Source organism: Chamaea fasciata, unplaced genomic scaffold, assembly GCF_029207755.1.
Source record: "Chamaea fasciata isolate MVZ Bird 193981 ecotype frontalis unplaced genomic scaffold, bChaFas1.0.hap1 SCAF_26, whole genome shotgun sequence".
NCBI lineage: Eukaryota > Metazoa > Chordata > Aves > Passeriformes > Sylviidae > Chamaea > Chamaea fasciata.
This window is the reverse complement of record NW_027094111.1, coordinates 6,631,098-6,652,408: the sequence shown is the minus strand read 5'-3', so window position 1 is coordinate 6,652,408 and position 21,311 is coordinate 6,631,098. Positions and strand designations below refer to the sequence as shown.

Genomic DNA, 21,311 nt, shown 5'->3' with positions numbered 1-21,311 from the left:
TAGGACAGTGTGAGGGTCCCTGCAGCAGCTCAAATAATTTCCTATCATAAACCTTACTTTGTACTTTTAGACTCCACTGCAAATCTATCAGCTTCCTTCTAACTTCTGTGCAATTTTCCTAGAGTGTTAAGGAACAGCAGATAGGTTGTTCAGGCTTAGAGCTGTGTTTGTTGCTGTTGTGTATTCCTCCAGGGTAGTTCAATATAAAGCTTTGCATCAGGAGTAGAAACTGCATTCTGGGCCTGGGAGTCCTTGCAGTGATTATTCTGCTTTCTTGGTGCTTGTCTTTTGCTGTAATCTTGTGTAGATTAAGCAGGCAATGATGCTTAAAGATTTTTCTTTGTATGTCTTATCTACTACTCTTCTGATCAGTATAGTGGTTTCTTAAGTTGCAAAGAACTGTAGGATGCAGCATAGCAGGGATTTATCTTCGTCCATCAGATGGATTAGGTAGGAATGTTTATGGCTTATACTTAATCCAGATTAATATTACTAGTTTCTTTACGTTCAGTCGGTTGTTTACGCTTGTTTTCTGTTGATGTGAATTTTTGCTTGTGTAATGCCACTCACATTGTGTATTAAAAGCCAGTGCTTTTGATTTGTCCATGTAGATCATGTAGATGGACTAAATCTTTCTTTTCTTTTTGTTTTTTCTTTTTTTTTCTTTTTTTTAAATGAAGCATTTCCACAGAGAGGGAAATTGCGTGGGCTTGGGGGGCTATATTCAGGCAGTCGTACTCTTCAGGGCATGCTCCTCCAGACCCTGCTGCATTTCTGATCCGGGAGTTTTAAACAAATTCTCATGTCAGCTTGCTTTAGCTTCTGTGCTCACAGCAAATGTCGACAGCAATGCTTTGTAATTTATAATTTATAAAGTCTCACAGCACTTGAACTCTGGTGCTTTTGGAAGGGACTGAGAATTTTGTGTCTCCCCAGTCTCAGTGCAGAACCTAAAAGATGTAGGAAGACAAGCAGCTCAGGCAAGTGTTTCTTCTTGCAGGTGGTGGGAGAGCTCTGCCTGGTTGCGTGGCCATGGCCACAGCATTGGGTGCTTCCCTTCCACATGTGGAGTTTTGGGGAGCACCCCAGTCCATCTGCTTATGAGGGTGAGTGCCATAGGATGTCAGTCTGGCTTTCAGACAGGGTGACACTATGGGATAACCCTCCTCTGGAGCCCAGACCCGTGGAGGATCCTTTGCGTTGTGAAAATTGCGTCGTCCTTACAGGGATCAGCTCAGCCTGAGGTGTAACCACAGCAAAACACGCCATGGCTGGAGCCTGGGGATCGGAGTACACTTTGAAAGCAGTGGAAGAATTGGGCTAGTTAGCTATTTCTATGAAAACCACAATTCCTTTGAACCCTCCGGTCACTGGCTGTAGGCTGATTATTCTGTGCCTTCCCCGCCCCATGGAATATGTGTGTGTGTGAGAGATAATTAAAAGCTTTTAGTTAAATAAATAACTAAGCTGCTCATGCGGCTTTATAGTAGAATGGCAGAGCCAAACCCTTAGAGGTGGAAGATGGTATGTGCTGCTGTTGGTCCCACAGGATCTCCTTGCCTTCCTGTGCTGGCATGGCCTTGGAGCATGATTCCCTATGGACTTTTCAACCCTAGGGCATGTGTATCACTGAATATGAGAGTGAGCAGGATGTAAGTGAGGACAGTCACATCTCATTGTGTCCAGGGTTCCAGGCTGTATTTATTCCCTGTTATTCAAACTCTGTTCTAAAAGCATAATTAATAATTCCTACCCGAATTCGTCTGCAATGCCTGTGTGCAAATGAATCAAAAGCATGAGCTGGTCTTTGCAATTCACTCCATGAGATGGTCTGGATGCTCCAGGGCAGCTTGAAGGGTGGTTTGGTTATATCCCATTGCAGTAGAGCATGATGGAACATTTTATGTTCCAGCCCTGGTTTCTGTCTCTGTGAGCTGCCTGCAGTACCTTGAGCCAGGCACTTGGAAAATGAGAAACATGCAGCTGGGGAGTTTTAGGAGTCGTTTGTCATTGAGCAGGGGCTGGTTCATGGAAGGATAAAAATCCTTCAGGTCCAGCTTCAGCTACCCTAGCCAGCAAATTTTTTTCCTCCTGCAGCCTTGCCTTGCATGCTGCCTTCCAGTTCCTGAACCAGTGGGTAAGAGGGCCCTATAACCAATGTCATAGAATCTCCTGAGTTGGAAGGAACCCACACGGATCAAGTCCAGCTCCTGGCCCTGCACAGGATACCCCAACAATCCTACCCTGTGCATCCTTGAGAGGGTTGTCCATTGTCCAAACACTCCTGAAGCTCTGGCAGCCTCGGGGCTCTGACCATTCCCTGGGGCATCTGGTCAGTGCCCCACCACCCTCTAGGGGAAGAAACTTTTCCTGGTATCTCACCTAAATGTATATCACTGATTTTCCCTCTTAGTATGAGGGCCAAAGTAAAGCAGGATCCCCTGGGGCTTTGTGGGAAAATGCAAATTTTAGTCAGTGCAGAGGCAGCTCAGGGTGACATTTTGCAGACTGACAAAAAACTCACTTAAATCCCCAAACAAAAACTGCTGGTCTGTCCTTTAAATACTGGATTCTGTGTGTGCATAGTGTTTTAGTCCTGTTGGCAAAGACCCATACCCTGGCAGTGTCACCTTCACATGTACATCAGACACAAGCCAATGGGGACCCTCCAGGGATGCAGCCACTTGGAGAAGAGCAGTGGTGAGCTGTCATCCTCCTGGTGCAAGGGAATCCTCCTGTCCTTTGTGTACCATGAAAACTCAGCTGCTCATTTGGTCTGAAAAGTGTTGAAATCCAGCATTTGGCCAAAGTTTTCTGGCCTAAATACCTGTTTTACAGCTGTTGGTTGGCAGTCAATTGACAGTCAAGATGGAAATTGTGTGTTTAAATTGTGGGGCTGGTTGTTGATCTGAAGTCAAAAGAAGTCACCTAACCAGCATCCCTCTTTCTCCTGCATGAGTGTGTGTAAGTGTATTGAGGCAGTAAAAAGGCCTTCTATCATGTAAGCCTGACACAGACAGAAGGCAGACCCCTATAGCTTGTAGGAGAAAGGGGTCACATTCCATGCAAGAAAGCAGCATTTTTAGGACCCTTAGTAGCATGTATTGCAATTTGAGCAGGGAGAAACCAGGTGGGATGAGTATCAGGTGCTTCCCTGGTGTCCCTGCATCCCTCTTTCTGGGAAGTACCACCACTGCTCCCATGTTCCTCCATTCCTCTTGGGATCAGTGCTGGAGGCTGATGCTGGTATCGCTGCTTTTTTATCTCCAACCACCAACTTGAAAGTTGAGTGTGTGTGGCAAGAAGCTCATGAGAGGCTTGGTGAATACGCACATGAAATAGCAACATGATAAACTCAGTGTGGACTGCCTGGTGCAGCTGCAGGAGTAACTTTCATCGAGGAAAAGCTGGAAGCTTTTGGGGTCTGGAGAAGAGTTCAGGTGCGGAGAAAATGTCAGTTTTCAGCTGTTTATATGTATTTCTAGTCAGTGTGGGAGTCCCTAAACCCTTTTTCCTCGAAGAGGGGGAACAACTAGAAGGAGAAATTGTTTTGGAAGGGGAAGAATGTAGGATACATGTGTATTGCTTTTCCATGGATTTTTATGTGCAGCCAGGCCCCCTCCCATCCAAGGTGTTCAATGGAAAAGGGGTCTTGCAGATGTGTGAGTTTGCTGACTCACACAGATGAGCTGGCTTCATTCTTCAGGGCTTTCTGAAAAATTTAATATTGTCAGATGGCCCTGGAGAAGGGAGTTTATCTGCAGTGGGAGCAACTGCATCAACATGGGAAGGGTATGCTGGTGATAGTGGGGAAAAATGGCCACATGCTGAATTCCTCTTATACTGCTTCTAGTGAGTGCCATGGTTTCTTCAGACTTCTGGAGGGTTTTTTTGTTGTTGTTATAACTGCTGCTTTCTGTTATTTCCATCAGGGCTACCTAGATGCTGCCTTAAAAAACACTTCCTTTTTTTATGGGTGGCAGTATCAGTTTGTTTGCTCCCACCTGTCTCTGCTCCTTTCTTTGCTTTGCACCAGGAAATGGTGGAATAAAGCTGGAGTTGGTTGATGAGGTCAGAGCAGCTGTTGTGCCCATCCTGGTGCAGGACCCTATCCCTGCCCATCTCTGCAGTGAGGTTTGGGATGCTTCATCCCCTTGATAACAAGAACCCAAGGGACTAGTGGTGTCCAAGCATGTTTGTCTCAAAAAATTACCTTTTTTCCTCTGTTTACACACTGAAGCAAGTTTTTTTGTTTTGTTCTGAAGCCAGATGCTTTGAGTAGCTGGTATCTCCCATCCCCTCAGTTTTGGGGCACCGATGCAAAAAACATTCCTCTTCTTGGTTCAAGTGCTCTTCCTCTCCCACCTGCAAACACCCATGGGATGCCAGTGGGGAAACCAGCAGTGGCACGGACAGCGTTAGTGGCTTCATGTTTTGCAAGTGCTGCTCTTGGCTTATTTAAAATGGTGATTGACTCTCTTCATCTACCCTGATGATGATGTATGGTGATATTCCTTTTGCAAATATGTGGCTTATTAAAAAAAGAGTCCCTGTTGTGTGATGAATCGAGAGGGAGCGCTCGGGGAAACTGAATCTATTAGTGTTACTTGCCTGTGTGCCTCTGGAGGCAGGAATGGGAGTAGATAATGGACATGAGGGATGAATTCACAAAGCTAAGAGGCTTGCAGTTATGGAGAAATTTGGTATTTCACTGTGATGCTTTTCTTGCAGGTTTTTTTCTTTTTATAATTGAGCTGGACTCTACAGCATGAGCATTGCTTGATTATTGCACTGGTGGGCTTGATCTGCACAGTGCTAATCACAGCAAAGGCTGGCAATCTGGGAATGCGAATACATTATATTATACACAGCATATGCTAATACAGTGGAATTAAACTTTTTTCTCCTTTTTTGAGGTAGATACACGGCTACATCTGTGCCAGTGATAAGGTTCTCTGCAGACACAGGTGAAGGAGAGGTGCCAGCTGTGCTGGCAGCTCCATCACACACAGGTTCAGGAGGTTGGAAGGTGTGCACGGAGCTCATTGGTGTCTCAGTGAGGAGCTAACCTGGTTATAGGGTTGGCTGTGTTTGCTGGGCTGATGCTGCTAGGGAAAGTGGTTGTACATTAACCATTTCTCATGATTTCTCAGCACAAACAGTTGTAAATCACTCCTGTAGTGGGAGCAGATGCAAGAAGCGGGTTTTGCTGTGCAGAGGTACCACACCCTGCCTGGCCTTTGAAAACACAAATGTAAGGAAACAAAGAGCTCTGCCCTTTTGATGTATTAACTACAAAATCAGCTGAAAATTCGTTGATACATTCTGCTTGTTTTGGAAACAGGTTAACCTTCTGAAACTTCTGTTTTTGGCAGAAAACCAGAGTGATGAATTATACTGAAACTGAGGTTTGATTAAATTGAAACTTTCATAGCACTTCAGCTTTACCACTAGAAAAACACTATAGGATTGGTGAAGAACATTCATTTTTTTACTAAAACACTTGTTCTAATAAATTTTCTCTACTGGGGGGAGAGAATATCAACTGGAGCTGCAGCTATGCACCTCTGAAACAGGAGGTTTGTTGAGTGGGTGGTTCCTGTCTACCTCAAGTGCCTGCCTGTGTTTTTCCCCAACTCCCTTCAGCAGAAACACTCCCTGAGAAAATATTTTGAGACGTTTCTTTAAAACAAAAAACAAGTGAAGAGAGAAAAGCACAAGGCTCTCTGTTGTAAAGCATTGTCAGAGCTTTGCTATTGGAGCAAGAGCATTTGGGATTTAGGAAAACAGGGCAGACATGCAGCTGGCTGCACCTCACGAGATTGAGCATCATCTCAACATCCCTATGTCAGCCAAGCCCAGCAGTTGCTCAGTTCCACATCTCCAGAAGAAACAGCGACTGAGGAACGTGCAGTTTTTGTCTGTTTTTCTGAGTTAATCTCCTTGCCCTGCTTTCCCACCCATGAACTGTGGTTTTGCCTAGTCACAAGGTATTTCATGGGTGTAGCCAGTTCAGGTGCTCCAAGTCAGAGAGGTCTGGGGATGAGTCATTAAAGATTGGGATGGGGCAAGTTTCTTGAAAACAAGAAAAGAGGCTTTGTGAAAACTTAAAATTAAGAATTGATTCCCAGACATGAAGAGATCCAGACCTCTTGGTATCAGCAGTGATGAGCTCTTTGATGGTGCTTTGGGAAATAGGCTTGAAATTTGTTCCTGTGTTTAAAATAGAGTGTCTTTGCTGCTCCAAGCAGTTAATTATATCTTTTAAAAAATGCAGATTGGAAAAAAAAAAAGGCGAATTGGACAAAAAAAATCAGCTTGGAGCAGCGCAGATATTTGATTTTTAAGCTGATAATTTGTCACACAGGTAATTAGCCAGTGCGGTACCAAGCACCATCCCTTTCTGGCTTTTGCAGTGATCTTATATGTGGTCTGCACTTACTGTGGAGAGAAATGGATGTGGCACTTGCATTTTAGTTGGAGGACTGGCTTTTTTGGGTTGAATCATTGTAAATGAGGATGTGTGTGTTTCAGTTGAAATCTGAGACCTACCCATCTGGTACTAATGAAGTATTTGGTATAAGCAACCTGCAGCAGAAGCCTATGTAGCCATTCCTGATTTCCCAATGGCACGAGCATTTGTATGCTTGTGTGGCACCTTCTTATTTTAAACTCTGCTGGAAGTTAGTTTTGCTGCTTAAAATGAACTTCTGTAAAGTAGCAACTTGCTGGGTGACCACTAATTGATTAAATTGCTGCTCTTAATAGGAAATATGTTGTGGGTTATAGAAGCGTGTTCTGCTGCTCCACAGTACTCAACCGACACTGTCCCAGATGTGGACCGCGTTCCCTGTGTCCCCATGCAGGCATGTCCCTGGTGTGAGCAGTTCAAGCCACCATGGTGTTCCCTGACCCAGTGCTACAAGGTGGGTTTTTCTCAAAGGCCGTGTTTGGCAAGGTCTGGGAGCAGAGGTGAAGCACAGAGAAGAGTTATTCACCTTTTTGTTTTTTCCTCTTGTATTTAGAAGTCTAGTACTGATCTTCCCTGCTGTTGTCGATACTGAGCTCTGCAGTGCTGTTGGTGAAACACTTTGGAAGTGCACTGCACCAAGCAAAGAGAAACACATTTTTGAGAAAAAAAAATCTAACATTCAATTAAAAATTAGTAGATAATCATGGTGAAGTGCTGTTTCCTTTTGGCATATCGCTGTTTCATGCAAGTGGCACTGCATCAGTGCATTGTGCAATAGAGATCTATTTGTAGAAAGGAAAAAAGAGGCCAGAGTTTACAGGATCTTTCTCTAAATCCAGCAGAAGGATGTCTTGCACTAGGGGGATTATTAAATCTGAGCAATGTGAGTTGCAAAATAACTTGTTATGCTGCTGTCTGCAGAGGCCACTGTGTGAAGGCGAATGGGCATTCTGTGCCCTTCTTGAAGGCTCATGCTGTACTTCTGTGTCCCTGCGCTCTGCACAGGGAGTTGTTTTGGGTCTTAATCTTACAGGTTTGTTGTTAATGCCTGAACACCTAAGTTCTTGGTGTAAAGTGACCTGTGCTTTAAAAGCCACGGTATGCAGGCATTTCTCCCATAGAGTTTGGGGTCTTCATCCTTCTGGTTTTGAGTTCTTTGCCGAAGGTGCTTAAAACTCATGGGCATTTGTATAGCACTCACTCCTGCTGCTGGTGTGTGCCCTTAATCCCGGAGATTTCTGAGTTAACATCCCCAGGCTTGAACTGGTGCTTGTGTTTTGTTGAATCTCATAACAGGAAAAACGGGTATTTATTGCTGTGAATACTTGGGGAATCCAAAGGGCTGCTGAAATCTGGGTGTTGAGGCTGTGGTGCTCATCGTCTCTTTCACCGAACCTGCCCTTCATGCTCAGGACTGTTAATCCACCACTGAGAGAGGAATCTCTGTTTCTTCTCCCAGAGGAAAGACTGGTCCTGGATGTTCCAGCTCTGTGCAGCTCAGCAGACAGCAGCCTTGTTTGCAGGGTACTCTGTAATTAATGTTGGCTCTTGAGTGCAGAGTAATTGGGAGCAGTAATTGGATGGTAGCTTAAGAGTAGGAGCATGGTTTAGTAAAACAAACGTGCTTGCAGTCATAATGTCAGCAGGTAAAATGCCTGGGAAACGGCAAATCCACATGGCAGTGACACCAGTGAGGTCCATGCTCAATGCAGGCGTTTCAAAGCCAAGGCAGTGAACTAAAGCCTGTGGAGTGGAGCAGGGCAGGTTGTCTTCTCCTTCCCTGGGTGCTGAACAGGGGACACAGCCTAGTAAGGCAGATACCTTTTAAACATCTCCCATGCTTAGGAATAAGAAAATGAAACATCCGTGTTGCGGAGTTATAGTTCATTTCTAAAGAGTTTTTGCAGCTTGTTTAGCTGGGAAGCTGGAGTGAGCTCAGGCTGTGCGCTGATGTCCTAACCAGAGACCAGCTCATTGCATTTTTTTCTGTCTTGTTTTTGCTTTTTACTCTTAAACTACACTTCTTGCCACTGCCAGGGCTCCCATTTCTCCATTTTTATTTTCTGAATTGCCCTGCTCAGCTTACACTGGCGAGGAGGTGCCTCCCAGCTAGCTCAACCTGCTCAGATCTTGTTTGTACGTTCATTATTTTCATCTTAGGGAGGAACAGGCAATTATTTACCTTCAGATTGTGTGTATAGAAAGAGAACCTGAAGGAAGTGCAAAGCAGGTGATTTAAGAATATATTTATTGGAGGACCAAAGAGTGGGTTTGGCAGGAGCCTCTTGCCTGGGGCACCTGAGTGAGCTCATCGATGCTTTTTGCTCTCTCCACTCTTTCACCCTGGCCTTTTTTGAAGGGTCTTCTTATGGCAGTTTTAGCCTGAACAATGATATCACCAGAGCCTGCAGAAAAGAGGATTTGTGTGGCATTTTATTCCCTTGTGCTGCATGAATGTGGATTTCAGCGATATTGTTGTGTGGCTCCTGCTGTCAGCAGCATGGTGAAAAGAGTGGCTCACTTGTCTGGAATTGTGAATGTGGGACTCCAGCCCTTTAGCAGCATAATTTTAGCTGGGGTTCTCCATTTAGTCCTCAGTAGCGGACAAGACCAATTGATTTTGGGTCAAAAACACTGAGAATAACATTGCTTATTCTTAATTTGCCGTTGCTTTTGATACTTGATAAATACCTGAGCTACACTGAGTCATTGTGAGTCTGTGTAGCTTTCAGCAGGATGAAGCACTCTTGGGCTCAGTGTGGTTTCAGCTGTGCATGAAGCAATTGCACAACTAGGATTTAAATATAAAAAAGGGAAAAATAAGCAAAGCTTCTCCAAAAGAACATGTGGTTGTTCCTACCACCATTATGTTGTTGGGGGTTTGCGTGTATACACACAAACAGACACTTTGAATAGAATAAGGATTATTTTGAGACTTAACTCATAAAGTAAGTGTTAATGGTATGCTAAATTGTGTATATAAGGCCTGTAGCTTATCCAGAAAGCACCACTAGCCCCATGTACAATTTATTGTAATAGGGAGAAATTTAAACCACCTACTGTTTTCTGCATATGCTTTATCCCGACTAAAGAAAATATTTTGTCTTTATTGGCTCTTCATTTTCTTAAAAATACGGCAATGTTAAAACAGTTGGAAGCTGTTTATTGTTGTCTTCTCAGCTGATTGGTGGCCAGCAGTGGCCTGGCTGTGCCATGGCAGGTTGCATTGGCACCCGTGGGAGTGGAGAAAGCTAGTTTACAATTTCCAAGTTCTGCCCCAGTTCACATGCCCACCTGACTTCATGCCCAAGCTCCCTTTAATGCCCTCAGGGTCGTTAAACTTCTCCCAGTGTGGCATGTAATGCAGGATAAAAGGGGCAGGACTGGGGAGGAAAGTGTAAGTTGGTGGGGGAGAGGATCCTGGGCAATCCCTGGAAGTGGGGAGAAGGTTGGAGGGAATCAGGGGGTGGTGGAAGAAAGAGCAGGGATGATAGAAGAAAGAGCAGGTTTGGTGCGGCCAGACAGGAGGGTAGGAGAGATCCTTTCAGTGCATGTTGCCCATGGAGCTCCTGGGTGGAGCAATGTTTGGATCAGCAGGATTAAGTGTGGCTGGCGGGGAAGGTGCTGCGGTGTTTTGTTCAGAAACACGAGGGCCATCCAGGAGCACCAGTGTGATACTCAGCACTAACCTTGCTGTGGTGTGCTGAGTGGCAAAGGTGGGTGTTGAAGAAGTAGAAAATACCTCATGAGAGCTGGTGGAATGTGGCCGTGTTGGTGTTTGTTCAGTGAAATCACAACCCATGACAGCCTCCCACACCAACCCATCCAGAGCAGAACGGAGGGCGGCAACCAAAAATATGAGCAAACAGCCCCTGAATGTGGGTGCAGAGTGTATTTCTGACCACTCCCTGCTGCATTGAGGATGAACACAACTTCCTTTTCCTTTCTGTAGTCTGAAGAAAGCAATGTTTGTGTACATTTCCTCCATGTAAATAATTGCAGTGACCCTGGGCTGATGCCAGACCTGAGCAGAGGGTGCTGCAGGAACCAGCATGGATCCTTACTTGGGTCTCCAGTGGTGGAAAAAAACCTCACAGTACCATCTTATCTTCCATCCCATTCTTTCAACCAGTGCTTTCCCTTCCCCCCATGATGGTGTTTAATATCCTGTTCACTATTTCCTACTGCTTATAGGCCAGGCTGCCGGCTGGAGCTCAGCTGCTGTGCCCTGGTGAGCCATTAGTGCATCAGGATAGGATCTGGGGCAGTAATTCAAAGCAGGAGTGAGCACAGGCTCCCTGTGGGATAATGCTGCCATGGCTCTGTGGGCAGGCAGAAGGTGTCAGCATCATTATTTTCATTCTGCAGCAGAAATGGGGGTGATAAAGTGCTCACTGGGTGTTTGTTCTCCCAGAGGATCAAAGGGATTCCTGACAGCTGAGCAGATGAAATGGAGCATCCCCATTGTCTGCCTTTAACTGAGCTACTGAATGGTGACTGACCAAAATCATCACGATAGGCACTGAAATGCCGCCTCTCCATCCCGTGGGTCAGTATTGAGAGGATTGCTTAAAATGGTCACTTTTTTGCTGTAAACTTCTGAGAGCTGTGCTCCCATTCTGAAGCCTCAGACAGCCAGTGGTTTCTCTGCTCCGGAGTCACCTGAATCCTGCCAAAGAAACAGGTGATTGTTTAATGAAAATAACATTTCCAAGGTGTGCGTCTTGTTAAAGCATCCAGAACACCATGTTGTGTCTTCTCCCTGTTGGTGACACTGCACAGCCAGTGTGGGAATTTGACAGCAATTTTGATTCAAAGCCATCTTCAGCGAAAATGGTTGTTTGTAAATGTGTTGCATCAGATGTGCCAATGGATGTAATTAAGGAATGAAGACTGCTGCACACCCCTAATTAAGGGGATTAAAAACTGAAGCTGCCTGATTTCACTGCTGGATGGAAAAAACAGGCCGGTGGAAACAGCTGGAGGCCGAGTCTTGGGGGGATGGGAGCAGTTCTGCAGTCCGTTGGCTCACGAAAGGAGCAGCTCTGAGAGGTGACAGGACTTAGCTGCTCTGCTGCATGCCCATAACTGACTGCTGACTGCGCATGATGGTATTTAATTGCTGCTTCACATTCCCCTTCTGTTTGGTTCCTGTTCCTGGTGGGGATGGGAGGATTTTTATCCCTGCCAGTCATGCTGGGTGCAGCCTTGGGAAGGTGACACTTGTGTCACCCCATGTTAGTTTGGTGTCCTGGTGTCTCCCACCATCTCGGTACCCATCCCCAACCCTTTGGCTGTTCTGGATGGTGCTGTGGGATCTTGTTGTGTAGAAGTAGAAGTGAGATGCGTGTGAGGACACAGGGCAGAACCTCCAGGCATCCCTGAGGTGCTTTTAGCATGCACGAAACAGGCCGAATAGTGCAAACAGAAGACAAAGAACATTGTGCAATGGAAATACTAGGAAGCTGTGCTCACTGAGGGCTTCTCCCTAACCTTGCTAAGAGGAAAATGACTTTGTAGTGGGATGGGGACTGCCGAAGAGATTGTCTCATTAATCCAAGCACTGATATCCCATTGCTTTTTTTACTCTGGGTGGGTGTCGCCTGCCCTGTGGTGCAAGACCCCTGGAGGGATTCAGGAGACCATGCTTTGCATGGGAGGTGTTGCAAAACCTGCATGATTTTCCAGGAACCATCTTCTCCTTTGCTTCCTGACTTGTGGAGCCACCCCAGGATCTAGGGTGACTTTGTGGTCACTGAGCATCATGAGCAGGAAAGCTGGGAAGAAAACTCTCCCTATGGAGGTGGTGTGAAGTGTCTGAGCATGTTCCTGGGACATGCAGTGTTCTTCTGGTGCTATGTTCATTGGGGCAGCATTCTTCTGGGGTTGTGGTGGCACTGGAGTTTATCCCAGTCAAATGGAGTTAGTACCTTGAGGCTTTACAAACAGCTTCTGACTCCTGGCTTTGAGTGTTTGGGGGAACAAGTGAGTGGCTGGTTTTCTGCCTGTTGCCTGTGGACCAGGCCTGTTGGGAACATGGTTACTCCCAGCTTTTGGATGTTAGCCTGCTCTCCTTGGGCATAGACGCATAGACAGGAGCCTGCAGATGTGCAGTAGGATCATCCCCATGGTTTTTTTTTTTTTCTGGGAATGGTGCAGAGTTTAACCATCACCTGCAATATTTAAGAAAAAAACCCAAAAAACAACCCCAAAAAACCGGGGGGGACACACCAATCTGGAGAAGGTGTCTCTTCACCTCCCTGCTGTGCGCAGTGCCCACAGAAGATGCTTTGCTGTTTCCGTTCTTGAGGCAAAGTCAGCAGCATCCCAGTTTGCGTTCCCCAGTGCTATGTGCCTTGGGGAGCTGCAACCAGCATGGGGCGGGCTCTGCTGCTTTTTTTGGGGGAGTTCAATTAGCTTTTAGTGGGCTCTAAAACCAAGCTGCCTGGTCTTGTGAGTTTTCAAGTTGTTGAAGGTTGGGTTCTTTCTGTGATCCTGGGAGTTTACATCTCGAGGTTTGTGGTGGGAATGGATTTCTTCTTCTTCTCTGCACTGTTGCATGGGTGGGATGGTGAGCCCTGAAAGAAGAGGAGACTTCAGAAAGGGGTGGGCCTTCCTGAAACAAAGCTTTCCCCCTGCTCAGGAGCAGCACAGGCTGCTGTGTGCTGATACCTGTGGTGTTTGTACCCACCCAATAAAACTTGGCTTCACAACCCCCCTGCTCACTGACTCGTTCCCTTCGGCTCCTTGGAGCTTGTGCTGTCCCAGTTGTGTCTCCAGAGCCAGCAGCCATTTCTGTGCTGGATCTGGCTCATTCCATGCTCCTGGATGCTGAGGAGATCTCCAGCTTCTTCATCCCCTGTGTTGCTCTGCAGGTGTAAGTATCTGGGGCTTGGCCAGAAAACCGAGAGTTGAGGTCTCCCAGTATCAGCAAATTTAGTAGATAATCTTTAGCTGGCCAGTGCCTTCCTGCACTCCTGAGTAAGGGTCATTAATCTTTAAAAGTGCAATGTTCAGTCTGACAATTACTGTAAAGGTAATTTTAGTTACCTTGCAGCCCTTGTTTCTGTGCTCGATGGTGGCAGTGAGCATGTGAGAGCAAACCAGGTAAATCAACTCAGTCTGGCAACTGGTACAACTTCTTAAAACTCATTAAAACAGCACAAAACCACATTGCTGTGCCCCTGGGCAGACCTAGGAACCACTGGGTTAGGCACCGTGTCCTGGGAGTTTCCCTCACTGCAGGCTCTTGTTGGGGAGAATGATGTTTCCTCTGCAATTAAATATGTTTGGAGTGTTGCTGTCAGAAGAAAAGGTCTTGGAATCAACTTCAGGTAGTGTAGTGCTAACTTAAGCGTCCTTGACAAGTTGAGGGAGTTCTGGGTATTCAGCCTTGAGAAGAGAAAGCTCCAGAGAGACCTTAGAGCTCCTTCCAGTGCCTAAAGGGGATTATAAAAAGGAGGGAGAGTGGCTTTTTTACACAGGCAGATAGCGAGAGAACAAAGACAAATGACCTCACACTGACAGAGGGCAGGATTAGGTGGGATAGAGAGGAGAAATTCTTCCCTGGGAGGGTGGGGAGCTCCTGGCACAGGGTGTCCAGAGAAGCTGTGGCTGCCCTGTCCCTGGAAGTGTCCAAGGCCAGGTTGGACAGGGCTTGGAGCATTCTTGGATAGTGGAAGCTGTCCCCCTGTGGCAGGAGGTGTAATGAGATAAGCTTTCAGGTCCCTTCCCACCCAAACCATTCTAGGATTCTGTGATACTTGATGGCAATTTTGGAGCAGTAAGCCCAGCTGAAAGCCAGGGTTGAGGGCGCTTTCATCTAGCTTTTTCAACCAGCTTTCATGAGGGCTCGGTAGAGAACAAGCCTAGCACTTGTTCTCCTAGCCCTTTCTGTAAGTGGGTCCCTCAGATACTTCAAACATTGTGCATTTCTTGTGTGCTAATAACATCAGAATAACTGCATGGTTATGGTTATTTTTAATGAATTTGGGGCGTTGTAGCAGGGTGCGGCAGATGTATTTGAGGCAGTTGGGTGAATGCAAATTGCATTACAGCTGTAAAGTAACAAATGAAGCACTTAAATGTGATGTCCTTGGCACGCAGGGGAGGAATGGCCCATGTGTGTGAACTGGGACGGTCAGGGATGGAGCTTGTTAAGTGGTTTTAGCATCAATCATTCTTCCAGCTCTTGGTGTAACAGTGGTTCTTCCTGGCAGGTGCTTCTGCCTGTGTATGTATGTGTGTGCAGGGGTGGTATTTATCTATCACACAGCTCTTTATCAGGGTCCTCTGGGCTTCTAATTATAGCTTTGGTTTGGAAGCAACCAAAAGGAGCACAACAAAAGCGAAAAGTGCTTTACTCCCATTCTTGGGAGTAAAGCACTTTACTCCCATTCTTTCTGTAAGGAAAGAATATGAGCCCTGTTATGTTAAACCTTGAGTGTAAATGAGGCACAGTGTAAGTAAACACATCTGTGTTCAGGCAGGAAAAAAAAACCTTATGAATAATTCATGGAAAAAATCCTCCTGTTCAGCTGATGGAGAGCTATTGCTTATTTGAACTGTTGAACTGTTGCTTTAACAAGTGGAATGCTGCTGCGGGGAGAGCCATCGTCACACACAGTGGTGGCATTGTCATCTCTGCTGAGCTGTCATAGCCACCGCAGGTATTCCTTCGGTGCTGCGGAGTCAGGAGTGGCTGTGATGGAGTGACCTGCTGGGACAGTCTGTCCTTGCCATTGCCTCCCTGTGACGGAGTGGCTCGCTCATGATGCTCTTGTAAGTACCGTTCCCGCTGCTTTTCTTTGCACAGATTTCTGGTGCCTGCTGGGTACCCGTGCTCCCCATTTCTGTGGGAGGCTGGTGGAGGGAGCAGCCTCAGGATGTTATCTGCACCGTGCAGGGGCTGAGCTGCTCATAGGGTGGGGATGGCCTTGGATGGATCCCTCCCTCCCTCCGCCGGGTCCGGCAGATACGGCTCTTTCTGCTAAGGAGGGTTTTGGAGTGACTACTGCCTGCCAGGCTGAGCCCCTGTGTTCTCCAGGAGGGTTTGGAGGCTTGTTTCTGCAGAAACAGTCCTGTCAGACACTGTGTGTTTGAGACCAAATCATGTTTTTTCTGCTCTGGCCTCTTCTGCAGAGGGGTTAGGGAACCCCAAGAGGTACTGCTTGCTACTGGATGGGAAAGAGCACTTATATTAAACACAGGCTTTTCTTAGTCTTCCTTGTCAGCTACTGTGTTGCAATGGGAGGGGGAATAGTCTATGAGCAGCTTGATTTTGCTGGAAGTCTGGTGCATGTGACTTCTCCATGTCTCTGTTGTGGGTCCAACTGCTCCAGGTTCAAGTGAGTTTTCCAGACAGGTCTTGCACGAGCAGCTTTTCCAAACCCATTGCTGTAGACAAGGCCCCAGTGACAAGTACATGTTTTCATTTAAATTTCAGCACTTCACCAATGAGCAAAGCCCATGAATTTCCATGTAAGGAATTCTGTAGCATCCAGGAGGATTTTTGAGGATATGGAGGAGGAGCTCTCAGCTCCCTTTGGTTGTAATGCATTTACTGCTCCATTTAGTCAGGTCATTTTATAAGCCCAGTCTTCAATTTGACATAAATGATTTGCTTTCAGCAGATGGCGAGCTACTATTTTTGCCCTCATTTAAATAGGAAAGCTGTACGATAGCAAGAGATGGGAGAGGGGCATGGTGCTGCCGACATGCAGTAGATTACTAGGGCTGGTCTGGTGAGAATTAAATCCGGGCAGTTGTAATGTGCCATCTGTGTTGTATTGGGTGGTTTATTTTTCCCCTGTTCAGTGAGGGTCCTGAAGTCTCCTGTTACCCTCCAGGTCAGGCTGAGTGACAGCATCCTTTTTGTTCAGGATCCAAAGTACCAGCACAGAAAGATGAGGCATGTTGATTCTAAGAGGGGCTATAAAATGTCAGCTCTAATTATTCCTCTGATAAAATGTATTAAATAAATTCTGAAAGGTTCTGAGTCTTTCGAGTATTTTGAAGTTGTTTGAATTTCTGTTGAGAGACTTACTTTATTGCATTTGAATTTCTTTGTTTGAAAGCCCCAAGCAAACAACTCTCTGCTATGGTCATAGAATCTCAGACTGGTTTGGGTTGGCAGAGACCTTGAAAGTCCGTCACATTCCATCCCCCTGCCATGGCCAGGGACACCTTCCACTAGACGAGGTTGCTTCAAGCTCTGTCCAATGTTTTCTTTACTGTAGTAAAAATCACATGTAGGACACATAACACACACGTGGAGTGAGTCGTGCTGGTGGCAGCTGCAGTTTCCTCCTCTCCCACCCACAGTTTTGTTGCACGTGCACCAGGTCTTGACAAAACTGAATTTTCAGGCTGTGCTCTCTATTTCAGGCAGCGTTCTCTGTAGTTTCCCTGGTGAATTATGTGCTTTTCACACACATTATGAAATAGGAAGAAATGCATTTTAAAAAAAACCCCAGCACGCTGTTGCTGAAACTATTCGATTTTCAGCTATTTTTAGCAGAAATTTCTGTCTTATCATTGTCTCCAGCTCTTGCTGGAGCAGCGGTATTCAGTGAAGCCACACATTTTTGCAGAGGAAGGTCAAGACAGTTTGTCCCACCCGTTATCAGGTGTTGGGCATCTCTATGAGACAGTTTGTGTTTCCAAGAACTGAACCTTCCCCATGGACAGTCCCTTTTCTTCTCTCCCTGAAAAACAAAGCCACTGGGAATTGAGTTATGACATAAGCCATAAATCATTTTTCCAGGCTTGGAGACAGGGATAAGATTTTTCGCAGAATCACAGACTGGCTTGAGTTGGAAGGGTCCTTAAAGCCTGTGTCATCCCACCCCCTGCCATGACATGGACACCTTCCACTATCCCAGGTTGCTCCAAGCGCCATTCAACCCGGCCTTGGACACTTCGTGGGATCCAGGGGCAGCCATGGCTTGTGTGGGCAAGCTGCGCCAGGGCCTCACCACCCTCACAGGCAAGAATTTCTTCCTGATTTCTAATTAACCCTTCCTTCCTTCAGCATCTATTCAGTTTACCATCACTAAACTTACTGGGTGCCTAGGTAAGAGAGGCTGAAGTAGGCTGACAGATAGGAGAGAGAGACAGACACATGTCTAGACATATCTCTTTCACTGAGCCTCTGTAACTCATCATGGAGCAGCCCAAATGAACAGTGCTGTAGTTTCCAGGTGCCATCACTTAATGAGAACCTTCCAGAGTACAGGCGCCATAAGGAAGGGATTTAGCTTTCTCCTGAGGATTGCTTGAAAACTTTCTCGATAGTGAGGTGTTGTGGTGTGTTGAGCTACTCTAAAATCTCTTAGATAAATCTCTGTATGTCTGTACAGGCTGGAAAATGAGGATGGTTTGGCTTAGATTTGGGTTGTCTTCTGATGTCTGCAAAAGCAGAACCCATGGAGCCTTGTGGGGATGAAACTGAGTTTAGCCATCATCTGCTCACCAGGTAATTAGTGCAGGGTGGATGGGGCTTGGAGCAACCCAGTCTAATGGAAGTTGTCCCTGCCAATGCCCAGGGATTGGAACGAGATGAGTGTAAGATCCCTTCAACTCAAAAAATTCCATGATTTTGTGATTGAACGATATATGTTGGGAGCAGGGTGAGCAGTGAGCACTTGCACTCCTTTGTTTTGTTTCACGGATTTTGATGCAGGAAAGAGGCATGAATATGTATGAATTATACCAAGACCACAGAGATATTGTGAGTTTCCTACAGCTCTGCCCTTGGCCAAAAGGGAGGGTAAGCACTGAGGTTGGGGGCTCAAGTATGGGGGGCTATAGGATCTTTGCAGGTACAGCAGCTTCAGGAGGTGCCCCTCCACTGGTTTGCTTTGATGTTTGGTGTTCAGAGTTGCCGATGCCTTTTGAGAGAAGATTTGTGGAGCTCCCACTTCATCACCAAAGCACCAGTATTCCTGAGCAGGCCCAAGTCCTCCCCCGGGGGCTTCTCTGGTTGAGACAAGGTGGGATGTTGCCAGTGGGTGGTCACCCCATGGTGCAGGTCTTCTAAGCAGCGCAAAGCCTGTTTTCTGCTGTGGAAATATTTAATGCCTTTCTCTTCAGGTTGCTTCCTGTTGCCAAAGCCTTCTTATCTGGAGGATGTTCTCCAGCTTAAAAATGCTTAGATATAAATACGTATTTGTACCCTTTTCTGATGAGATTGTTACTCCGAAATCTCTCAGGAGTCATATCTGAGTTTTGTTGTAGTTTTTTTATTTCCATGGTGTTGACACCTTCTCCACTCCAGACTTGTGAAGAGCTTGCCTTTTATAGACTGTCTGACATCGAATCTTCAGCCTCTACCAAAGAAAGCCGCCCCCGCCCTCCCCCCCCCCGCCCGCAAATGAAGTATTTACAATGTGGCAGTTCAGAGCAGGAGGTTGACAGCACTGCTTGAGTGCTCATACAATAGCAGAGCATCTTCCTCCAGCATCCAGGGAGCTCCCAAGGCACCTGCTGGCTTAGCTGAATTGCCTTATGGAATAACAAGGGAAGAAAATTTCATTTAAATAAAAACCTGCTTGTGGTTTGGCTGTGGGCTGTGGGCGGTGCTTTCTCCAAGGGATGGGTTGAAGGGCAGTGGAGTGGGAACCTCACTCGTTGTGTCTGCTCTGCTATGAGCTGTGTTGGAAACAAAACACCACTTGGCACCCATCTCCTTGCAGGAAAGGTCTTCTTCTTCCTTGTATAATCACAGACTGGATTGGGTTGGAAGATTTAAAGACCTTCTCGTTCCACCCCCTTGATAATGGACTACTTCTTAGTTATGTTACTTATTTATAAATCTCTTTGCTTTTGATAACGAATGTAGGGGGAATGATTTTCTGAGCATAAAACCTCCAAGGGAGGGAGCCAGCCGGGAGCCCACGCCTTGGGTCTCACAGCAAGATGTTTGCTGTACCCAGGGAGGTATTGGTGCCGGCAGCTATGAAATGTTTATTGGGAAAAGAAGGGCTCCTATGTGCCCATCTCTGCATCGTCAGCACTGCCAAGGGGATCTGGCTGAGCAGCAGTGTGGTTCTTGTTGGATGGAGAAAAGACAAGGAGATGTTTGTTCATCGCCAGCCAGACCCACCTTCCCACACCGGGAAAGGTCGGTGACTGCAGCTTTGAAACAAGTCAACAAATCTTGTTCCACGGTGTAGGTGTTTAAAGAGAGAAAAGTACATCCAGAGGAAACGTTCCTTTTGTGGACTGTCCCTGGGGCTTCTATAGCTGATAAGAGCTGCTCCTCAGCTGTGCCCTCCTCACCGACGTCATCTCCAAAGCTCTGGTTCTGCCTATTTGGTTTGAAGAGCAACTTGTCCAAGGCTGTATGTTTTGATAACGATTCCTACAAGTGTATTTATTCAAAACAAGCACAGTGGGAAGCAGCTACAAAGCAGGCTGCTCCAACAGCTGATGCCAGAGGGAGCTGGCTGCTGGTGTGTGATTGTGGTGGGACAGCGTTGCAGAACATGCCTTTCATTCTGTGTGTGCTGGGGCATTGGGAGCTTTGCCCTGGGCATTGGCGTAGTGGGTTTGGGGTGATGGGTGTTTGGCTGCACAGAGTCCTTGGCCTCTTCACTACCTTGTGGCATCTCCAGGAGTTCTTGGAGAGCTGACAAGTGCAGAAATTAGCTGCGTGGTGTCTGGGGTTCTCTGTAGTAGAAGCCATGGGTTGCTAATGGGGCCAGTGGCATCTGTGGCAAGAGATTGCAGGAGGAAGGGGAGCAGAAGTATGAGCTGCAAGGACGAGTCACACAGATGCTGCTGTCTGCAGACTGATCTCAGATGCATCTGGGCACATTTGGGTTCGGGCCCTCTCTTTGCCTTGTAGCATCTCTGGTCCATCAGGTGCTCATATGATGCTGGCTCTCCGCCTGGGTGCCTGTAGAAACAACACTGAAGAATCAGCGTAGGTTGGAAGCTGCTGTTTCAGTGGCCTCTGCCACTCCACTGAGCTAGAAAATACCCAGAGCATCTCGCAGAGGGGAGATGGTGAATGGAGAGTAATTCTGTCTTCTGCTGGAGACCATGCTAAAATGAGCTCTGCAGCTCGTCCCCAAGGCTGGCTGGTGGGACTGAGTCCAAGTGAAAAAACCCAACGAAAACCCCAAACCAAACCCTGTAACCTCAGGAAATTTGTGTTGCTGCAGAAACAAATTCAGGGAAGGTCTGTCATGCTGTGCTGATTTAACCATGCCATTGGAAATAATGTGAAATGTTGGCATTAAACGCAAGGGGAAAGTCCTTTGAAGAGCTGGGAGGGCTTTTCTCCTTGAAGCACTCTGGTTCTTTTAGCAATCAGGATGAGTTAAATTAAAGTTGATGAATGCAATAATACGTAGGAGGATGGCATCTTGTAATGTGCCTTAATTTTTAAGTGTGTATTTTGAGCAAATGTTTATACACTGAGGCTCGGGCTGGGAGATTGAGGCATATTGGATTATATTCTATTTGCTCAGTGTAAGCAGTGGCAATTTATTGCTGCAGATACATGTGATGTGTGCAAAGATTAATTCTATCTTCTCTAAAGCGTGATTATTTTGGGTCCGCTTTATTCCTTTAAATAGATATTCTTCTCATGTGATTTCCATCTTTTTGTGTCAACAGCCCAGCCTAAAGTTGAAATAACCATTGCATCAGCTTGATAGCACAGGCTCTGAGGAAGTCTGCTCTCCATTTTGCATGTTGTTTGGAAACCTTTTCATCTGACATTTTTCCAGTGTGCAGTGCAAATATCCCACGAATCCCAAAGTCTCCTGGGCTCCCCTGGATTTGTCTGGTGCAGAAGTGTAATTGCTCAACACTGTTGGTGTCCTGTCCC

At 46.4% G+C, this 21,311-nt stretch overlaps 1 protein-coding gene across 14 annotated transcripts in view; it reads left to right on the top strand.

The window, feature by feature from the left end:
- The window catches only part of EPB41 (erythrocyte membrane protein band 4.1), a 75,743-nt gene that overhangs the window by 3,498 nt on the left and 50,934 nt on the right, over positions 1-21,311 (top strand). The window lies entirely within an intron of this gene.